This window comes from Orycteropus afer, unplaced genomic scaffold (genome assembly GCF_000298275.1).
Source record: "Orycteropus afer afer isolate SDZICR_OR568_19922 unplaced genomic scaffold, OryAfe1.0 scaffold00070, whole genome shotgun sequence".
Taxonomy (NCBI): domain Eukaryota; kingdom Metazoa; phylum Chordata; class Mammalia; order Tubulidentata; family Orycteropodidae; genus Orycteropus; species Orycteropus afer.
In genome coordinates, this window is record NW_006921657.1 from 3,526,124 (window position 1) to 3,535,668 (window position 9,545).

Genomic DNA, 9,545 nt, shown 5'->3' on the forward strand with positions numbered 1-9,545 from the left:
GGGTTTGAACCACCAGCCTTCTGATTAGCAGTCAAGTACCTTAGGCACTATGCTATCAGAGCTCCCAAACAACTTGTAATAGGGCATTAAGTTATATTACATTGTAACCTTCATATGTGGTTGCCCAGCTATTTTGAGCTCCTTATATCTAGCATGTGACCATCCAAAGCAGCTGTCCGTCTGTGATTGCAGATTAAAGCAATAGTTCAATATTCAAGAATAGTTGAAGGAAGTGAGTCTGTTTGGCTTGGCAAAGAGAGAGATTATTGGATATGGGCTACCTGGTTTCCAACACCTGAAAGGTCTTCCAATGAAAAGAATGAATTAGTCTGACTCTGGACAGAATCAATGAGTGGGAGTTGCAAGGAAATAAATTTAACCATTAGAGATAGTGTGAAATGGAAGTGCCAACTGCCACTCATGAGTCTCCGTTGTCGGGATTATCTAAAGCTTAGGCCAGAGGATTAAGACATTGTGTAGGTTCTGTTTTAGGATGTACCCTGTTAACCTCCATCATTTTTGTTTTTTGAATTTATTTTATTTTTTTTTATGTTCTTGTTTGAGAATATGCACAGCAGAACATACATCAACGCACAGTTTCTACATGTACAATTCAAGGACATTGATTACATTCTTTGTAAAATAACTGGATTTTTAAAGAAAGAAGGAAAAGGAATCCTTTGATCATTTAAGTCAAAAAGAGCACATAACTTAGAAGGGAGAGGATATTAGGTTGCCATCCAACTGTGAAAGCCACACTTTATGACAGAAGAAATAATATCTTTAAGATAGTCAAGGAATGAAAACGTGAATGAAATATTTTACATTCAGCATAACTAACCTTGAAGTATAAAGGGCAGAGACAAGTTTATTAGCATACAGAAACTCAGGAAATACTGTTCCTATCTTTCCTTCCTAAGGAGTCTGCTAGGTATGAAGTTCAGATGCTGAAATGGATATAAGAGACAACAAAAAGACTATCTATCAAACATGTGGGACCCAGCAGTACTCACAGGGAAATAGTCTGTAAATCCGTTGCTGTTGAGTTGATCCCGACTCATAGCTACCCTGTGGGACAGAGTAGAACTGTCCCATAAGGTTTCCAAGGCTATAAACCTTTACAGGAGCAGACTGCTACATCTTTCTCCTTCAGAGTGGCTGGTGGCTTTGGACCCCTGACCTTTCTGTTGCCAACTGTACACTTAACCACTGCACTACCAGGGCTCCTTAGGGAAATATGTAACTTTTAATATTTATATAAAACCTAGTGCCATCGAGTCGGTTCTGACTCAGAGTGACCCCCATTGGGTTTCCAAGGCTGTAAATCTTTACAGAAGCAGATTGCCTCATTTTCCTCCCGCAGGGCAGCTGGTGGTTTTGAACCACTGACTTTGTGGTTAGCAGCTGAATGAATGTCTTACCCACTACGGCACCAGAGCTCCTTTAATATTTATGTAGTTTAATACAAAAAAGATTTAAAATCAATGTATTCAATGAGAAAAAGAATAGAGAAAACCCAGAGGAAATAGGATGGAAATCAGAAAGGTTTAGTTGAAAATGTATAGCATTAACTGCCTGTGTTAAGAAAGAAGTAAGTTCTAATATTAATTTTCACCTTCAGAAACTAGAAAAACTGTACAATGGGATGTTGTTCTGCAAGAAGAAGAAAGGAAGCACTGATACAACCTCCAACATGGATGAACCTTGTAAAAAATTTAGTCTATTGATGGCGACAACTTCTTAGCTAGGACAAGTGTAGGGTGGGGTCGGGGTGAGGGCTGTCATCAGAGGGGCACAAGAAGACATTTTGGGGTGATGAAAATATTCTACAGCTCGGTGGTGGTTACACAGGTATAATATTTGTTAAAATTATTTTCCTGTGTACTTAAAATGTGTGCATTTTATTTTATGAAAGTTACTCCTCTGTAAAGTCTATTAAAAAATTAGCAAATAACCTACCAATATAAACCATAAATCAAAAATATTATGATAAAATATTGTTTATCCCAAGAATGTAAGGATGGTGGAATGTTCAACATTTAAACAATTATTCATAAAATCCACAACATTAAGAAATTCGTATAATAGTTCAAAAAAAAAAAAAAGGATGTATGACATCCATCCACTTATGATTAAAATAAAACAGCCTCCTAGAAAACTAGACATGGGAGGGAATTTCCTTACCTTGATTAGGGCTAGCTATCATCAACTCCAGGAGCTCTGGTAGCGTAGTGCCTAAGGCACTTGACTGCTAACCAGAAGGCTGGTGGTTCAAACCCACCAGCCACTCCTCGGAAGGAAGATTGGGCAATCTTCTTCCGTAGTGATACTGCCTCGGAAACCAAAGGAAGGGTCGCTATGAGTAGGGTCCGAATCGACGGCACATAACAACAGCAACAACATCATCAACTCCTAGCAAATCCATGCTTGACTGTGGAACTAATTTTGAAGCATTCCTTTTACTGTCAGGAATCAGACCAGAATGCTTGCTAGCACTTCTTCCATTTAAATTGGTTCTGGAGAACCTGGTAAACATAACAAAAAGAAGTAAGGTACATGGCAGATACTGGAGAAAGGCTCACTCTGCCCATTCCAGTCTTCGCTTTCTTGTGCCATAGAGACTGAAAGTAGAAGTAATATTCTCCAGACTTCCTTGTCTATAGGGATCCATCTAAATTTCAATCAAGCAAATGTATGGCAGCATTTGCACGTGAGGAGACTGGATCTTTGGGCAAGCCTCGTGGAGGTGACATTAGGTTCTTCTGTGACTTCTGGGGGCAGGTTCTGGCATCTAATCTTCTTAGTGTCATAAATACTGAATGGCAGGAGGGTTCCGTTGGGCATTTTTTCCCTGGCTGTGTAGCATCCAAACCCAGTTCTTTGTACCTCTGATGCCGTTAGATTCTGTGACATAATTAACCATTTTTAATAAACTACTTTTTTCTTAAACTGATTCTGTGCTATGTTATAAGCAACTAAGAGACTTGATCAAGGAAGGAATAATGATTAGAAAGGAAAAGCTACACTCTGTCATTATTTGCAGATTATATGATCATTCTGTTGTGTGCAGGGTTGCCATGAGTCAGAGCAGACTCGACAGCAGCTAACAACGATACGACTGAGCGTAGCGAAAAACCTGAGAAACATGCCACACACAAATAACTGTATTACCAGGTTGAAAAGGTGTTTTGAAAGTAGAGACAAAGTACTGTGTTCAGAAGAGAAAGATCACTTCTAGCTTTGACAGCCAGTGATGGTTGCTTGGAGGGCAGGGATGTTGGTAATGAGGTCTTCATGGGAAAAGGTGACATTTAGAATGTTGGTCCAAAATCCAAAAACCACACACTGCCATCAAGTGGATTCTGACTAATAGCCCCACCCCACCCCCATATTGGGTTTTCAAGGCTGTAAATCTTTACAGACATAGATTGCCTCATCTTCCTCCCACAGAGCAGCTGGTGGGTTTGAACCACTGACCTTCTGGTTAGCAGCCAGATGCCTTAATCACGATACCACCAGAGCTACTTAGAATGTAGGTAGGTGTTGGTAATTTTGAGAACTGAGGGGGACAGCAGGGAAAAAGGCAGTACAAATTTGGAAACAGTGGAAAATTAACAATAAGTCCATAGTGCAGGCAAAGAAGCAATGGAAAATATGGTTGAAAAGGTAAATTAAGGCCAAATAATGAAGAGCCTTCAGTCCCAGGTGGAGAATTTTGACCTGATTTGGTAAGCAGTGAAGAGCAATGGAAGTGTATTGAGCATTGTGTGTGTGTGTGTGTGTGTGTGAGAGAGAGAGAGAGAGAGAGAGAGAGAGAGAAAGAGAGAGAAACATACTCAAGGCTCTGAGAGAAATACATGAATTGGCAGGAAATGCAGAAAGGGTGCAATGGCAGCATCCTCCTTTTTTTAAATTGTGATTTGGGTGAAAGTTTACAGAGCAAATTCACTTTCCATACAGCAATTCACGTACACTTTGTCTCATGACATTGACTATAATTTACCCCAATGCAACAGCTCCCCTCCCACTTCCTCCCAATAGTTACCTCTTCCCTGTGTCCATCCCTCCATGCACTCCTGCTCCCCCTGAGCTGTCTCCCTATGCATGAACAGCCTTCTTTCTACCATGATTGTTCTCTCCAAGGAGTGTATCTACCTCAGGTAAATGTTCAACTCATACAGCATCCTCCTTTGAGCTCCTCTAACTTAACAGGAGGGAGAGAGAATCACCATCAGCAGCCCAAGGCTTTTTCCTATGAGGCCAGCCATGCCGCCACCCTCCAAACTCTTTAACCAATTCTGACACCAACTAACCCTTCCACAGCACTCACTGCTTTTCTGCTGGGTTCGATAATTCATTGCAGTAGCCACACAGAACTCACAGGCAATATTCACAATTGTAGGTTTTATTAGGGAAGTAACAGGTTACAATTCAGGTTTAGGAATGTGCTCAGGATACAGTTCTTCAATCAGGACAACCTCCTCTTGGCCATGCCTAAAAGCATACCTCTCTTTGGCCCTCAACCTCTCTGCCTGGCCTCTGTCCAGCTTGGGCAAGTGTTACAAAGCTCTTTTAGCTCTGACAGTAGGTGCAGCTAGGTGCACCCCATTCCACCAGCAAGTCTCCTGCCCAAAGGCACTCGGCTTTTTTGTTCCGTGGGCTGGCAATCCTGCTGTTCTGTCTCATGTCTCACGGTTCCACTGCTGCCATCTCTCTGCCAACTCTCCACCAAGGAGGTCTGTGCAGGGATCTCAGGTTCAGGATGCACTCAACTGCACCTCTGGCTCTTTCCTGACAGCAGTGAGATCCCCCCTGCTTCTGCCTCTAACAAAATCAAAAACCTCACTACCATCAAGCTGATTCAGTGATCCCCCCCATTGGGATTGCCCTGTCTTCCTTCCGTGGAGTGGCTGGTAGGTTTGAACCACCAACCTTCTCGTTAGCAGTCAGATGCCTTAGGCTCTGTGTCACCAGAGCTCCTTATCTTTTTGCCTCTAGGAGAGCTCATTTTAGCCTAGCAGAATGACAAAACTAACCAATGCCCACATTAGAATTTCCATGGTTCCACTCCCACAAGGGTGCCATGTACTTTACTTACATTACTAAAAAGCTATCCAATCCCCTTGGTAAGGGACAAATACCTTATATTTTCATAGTTCTATGAAGTCTTCTGGTGGAAGTCACAAAGACCATGGCTAGAAGGGCCATGCTAAGGAACTTACACTGCACCACAGGAATAAAAAATACAAATAGAAGAGCAATCTGAAGGTGGCTGTAGTTGTAGAGATCCCTAACTGAGCATTCTACAAGTTCAAAGCAAAACAAAATACAAAGACTCCTGCAGAGGAAATGTCGTGATTATCTGGAGGAGAGAACTAGTCCTGAGTTCTTCTTTCTTTAGGCTCGCCCTTTCCCCAACACCTCTACACACAGTTTTTAAAAGGAAACATTAAACAATGTTTTTTATTCTTCTATCATAGTTCCTTTCTCTGAGACAGGGATGCATTACTTTAGCCCTTTTAACCAGAGCAAGAGAATCAATGTTTTCAGTCTCCCCAGAGAAATCTTGAGCTGTTGCTTCATGATGGAACCCCCAGGAACTCAGAATGAGCACTTAGTTCATCAAAATCATCAAATACACATTGAAGTCCTGACTTTTTTTTGGATGCTCTGAAACTTGGATTTATTAGCCAGGAAAAATGCCCAACTCAGCCCTGCTGCCATTCAATATTTATGACACTAAGAAGAGTAGATGCCAGGAACTGCCCCAGAAGCCCCAGAAGAGCCTAATGTCACCTCCACGAGGCTTGCCCAAAGATGCAGTCTCCCCAGGAGCTTTCCATTACGGAGAGTGCTGCTCTTAAGGCTCTCCCACCTTGTCCCTCAGTCACAGAACTCCCAGGGGCCGACTGCACATGAAGCTACCAGGTTTGACTTGCCAGCATCAGATGTTATTGGGACGAAGCCTGGCAATTTCAACTGAGTAGTTTTTGTTTTGTTTTGTTTTGTTTTGTTTTTCGGAACACCTACCTCATTCCTAGCTCCATGCTTATGGGAAGGAAATAAGACTTACAGGACTTGTCTGCCTTGTTACATCCATGGATGGTTCTAAGTATAACAAGTATTAGGAGTGACTTCCATGGATGGTTCTAAATATAATAAGCATTAGGAGTAATACTAAAGTGAGTGTCTTCATTTAGGTTCCCCAGAAGCTGTCTCTCAAAAGAGGATTTGAGTTCTGGCAGTTTATTTGTGAGGGGACCTGAGGAGCGGGAGAGTGGGGAAGAGGGAAAAGAAGGAAGCTAATAAAGGCGTGTTATCAAGCAAGTTGCCGTTGCAGGCACCTGGCCCTCAATCCAGCCGTAATCTGACCTTGAATCAGAAATAGTGTGAAAAATACCCCGTGGACTGATCTCCCTGTACAGGGCAAGGCAGCGGGGGTATGTATACACCAGCTCCTGTCACAGATTTGTTGAGGGCTGTTTCCAGGGGAATGAATGTTCTGGGGTTCTGACCATGCTGTTCAAATCATCAAGGATTCAGTCCCAGAGGTGATTTTAAGATACATCAAGCAAAGATAACAAGGTAACACCTATGAGTTGGATCTTTAAGAAACCTTAAATGGTCAGGTTCTGTACTGGAAACTTAGTAAAAGAAATCATTGTAGTCCTCCAACGTAAAGATAAGAAAAAATGTTATATATTCTACCTCAGCTTGCTTCAGTAACTTCTGATGTTGGAAAGTCACCATCTGGCATCTTAATGTGCAATGGGCCACTGAAACCCAAACTAAGTAGCTCTGCCACGTCAGTGTAGAAAGTGTGTAGGCTGTGAATTGGGAGCAGCAAAGCACTCGGCTACTAACTGAGAGGTTGGCAGTTCAAACCCACCCAGAGATTCCCTGGAAGAAAGACCTGGTGATCCACTGTGAAAGGTCAGGGCCTTGAAAACGCTATGGAGTGTAGTTCTACTCAGCGTGGGTGGGGTCACCATGAGTCAGAACTGATGCAATGCAACCGGTGGTAACAGTGTGGTGAGTTTTACCCCGAGCCAAGGCCGCTTCATGGTGCCACGCACTGAGAGGATCCTTGAGCTGAGTGTAATTCCCTCCTGCTGCCATTTCAAAAACCGTTATAATTTTAACTTTGAACTTGTTTTGTAAGTGAAGTCCGATGGGACAACAGAGCTTGTATGTACAGACACACTGAAGATCTGCTCAAGCCTGAGGGTACAGTAGGCAGCACAGGTGCCAAGCAATTTGCCCAGCAGGCTTGTATGTGCCCCAGGGTAGTCCAGGTAGTGAGGCTGGGACCTGGGCCCAGATCTGTAGCAGAAGCAGCGGTCACAGCTGCAGAAGAGAGAAAGAGCTCCACAGGGATACAATCTGAGCCCCCTGGTGGGAGAGTGGCTTGCGAGTCAGTGTCAGGAGCCTTACCCTGCAGTGTCTACACAAGTATTAACTCTCCAGCCTGATCACTAAGACTGAACTGCTGGTCCTTAAGCAGTAAACTTTGTCAGCAGACGATTACCAAATAAAAGCATACACATGGACATTGCAGTGAAGTATATCAAGGAGTTACTAAAATTCTTTGAAGAGCTTATAATCTCCAGTTTTGAAAGCTGCTTCAAAAATGCAAAACAAATACCCACAGACTTAGAAATAGAAATCAAAGATATCACATTTGACAGAAAACAGTATTTTTATGTGAACCTGAAAAGTGAAAACAAAAACCAAACCCATTGCCATTAAGTCAATTCCAAGTCATAGCGACCCGATAGGACATAGTAGAACTGCCCCATAGAGTTTCCAAGGCTGTAAATCTTTACAGAAGCAGACTAGCTCATCTTTTTCCCATGGAGCAGCTGGTGGATTCAAACAACTGAAGTTTTGGTTAGCAGCCAAATGCTTTAACCACTGTGTCCCCATAGTTCCATACACACACACACACACACACACACACCTCAGGATGAACCAATTATTAACAAGAAAGACACCCTTTGGGACCAGAATTGAACTCACTCCTGTGGCTTAACTTCCAGCAAGACAATAGACAGGCCTATGAGGTGAACAATTACACCAGGTAGGTGCACTTCTCAGAACAATCAACCATGGGAGATGAGAAGGGCAGTGTTTGCACAGGGAGATAGCTCAGAGGGCAGGAATGCATAGGAAAGAAGGACACAGGGAAGAGATAACTACAGGGAGGAAGTGGGAAGACAGCTATTACACTGTGGGGGATTACAACCAATGTCACAAAACAAAATGTGTATGAACTGTGGAATGGAAAAAGAAAAAACAAAACAAAACAAGGAAGACAATTTTTAAATTGATTTTTCCTTGTAGTTGAAGATAACAGCAATAGATGCATAAACAAGCATTTTGAATTATATACAAATCATGAAGCTGTTTTCAGTTTCTTTTACCATCTTGACAATTTATAGGAAATGTCAAAGGAAACATCAAAATGCCATGGTATAAATTATTTACATATAAAATTAAAGTCAGACCTACACAAAATTGATTTGTATGAAGGGTTAAACCTTTTTAGAAAAATTGTTTTGTGATTATCATCAGTACTTGTTGTTGTTATGTGCCGTCAAGTCAGACCTGACTCATAGCGACCCTCCTTGGGTTTCCGAGGCAGTATCACTGCGGAAGTAGATTGCCCCATCTTCCTTCCGATCATCAGTACTAGATATATTAAAATTTATTCTTCAAAATAATTTATCAAAATTTAATCTCAATGTTGCCACAATCTATAAAGTACTAACAGCTCCAGTAAGAGTTGCATCAGCAGAAAGATCCTTTTCAAAATGAAAAATCATTAAAAGATTTGTGATCTTGCATTTGCCAAGAGCAACTGACACTGCTTTCAATTATATCAATTAAAAAGGAAGTTGCTAAAAGTATAAATTTTGATGATTTAACAAATGAATTTGCAGAAAAACAAATGAATCTGTCAGAAAAAAATCTTATGATCAAGATATCACATTAATAAAATATCCGTATGTATTTCTTATATGAAATAATGATAATTTTTTTTTGTAATTTGTAAGTTTATTTACTCATGTGTCACTATTACTCCTATTATATTTTATAAGTAATAAAATATTTTTGCAGGGTAAAGTTTTATATTTCAGTACCTTTAATAACACTTTTTTACTGCTTTTGAACAAAGAACTCTGCACTTTCATTTTGACTGGACCTCACATATTATATAGCTGGCTAGGATCCCAGCTTTACTACTGAAAGCCTGTCCAGGTTTGATCAAGTCAACTTTTGTGTCTCAGTGTTCTCACCTGTCAAATGGGAATGATATTTCCCTGCTTTTTAGAATTGAAAGGCGCTTGGTGGAGTAATGGATAAGGCATTTGGCTGCTAACCAGAAGGTCAGCGGTTCCACTCCATGGAAGGAAGATGAGGCGATCTACTTCTATAAAGATTTACAGCTTCAGAAACCCAATGGGGATCACTCTGAATCAGAATCAACTTGATGGCAGTGAGTTTGATTTGGTTATAGAATTGATGTGACTATATTTGTATAT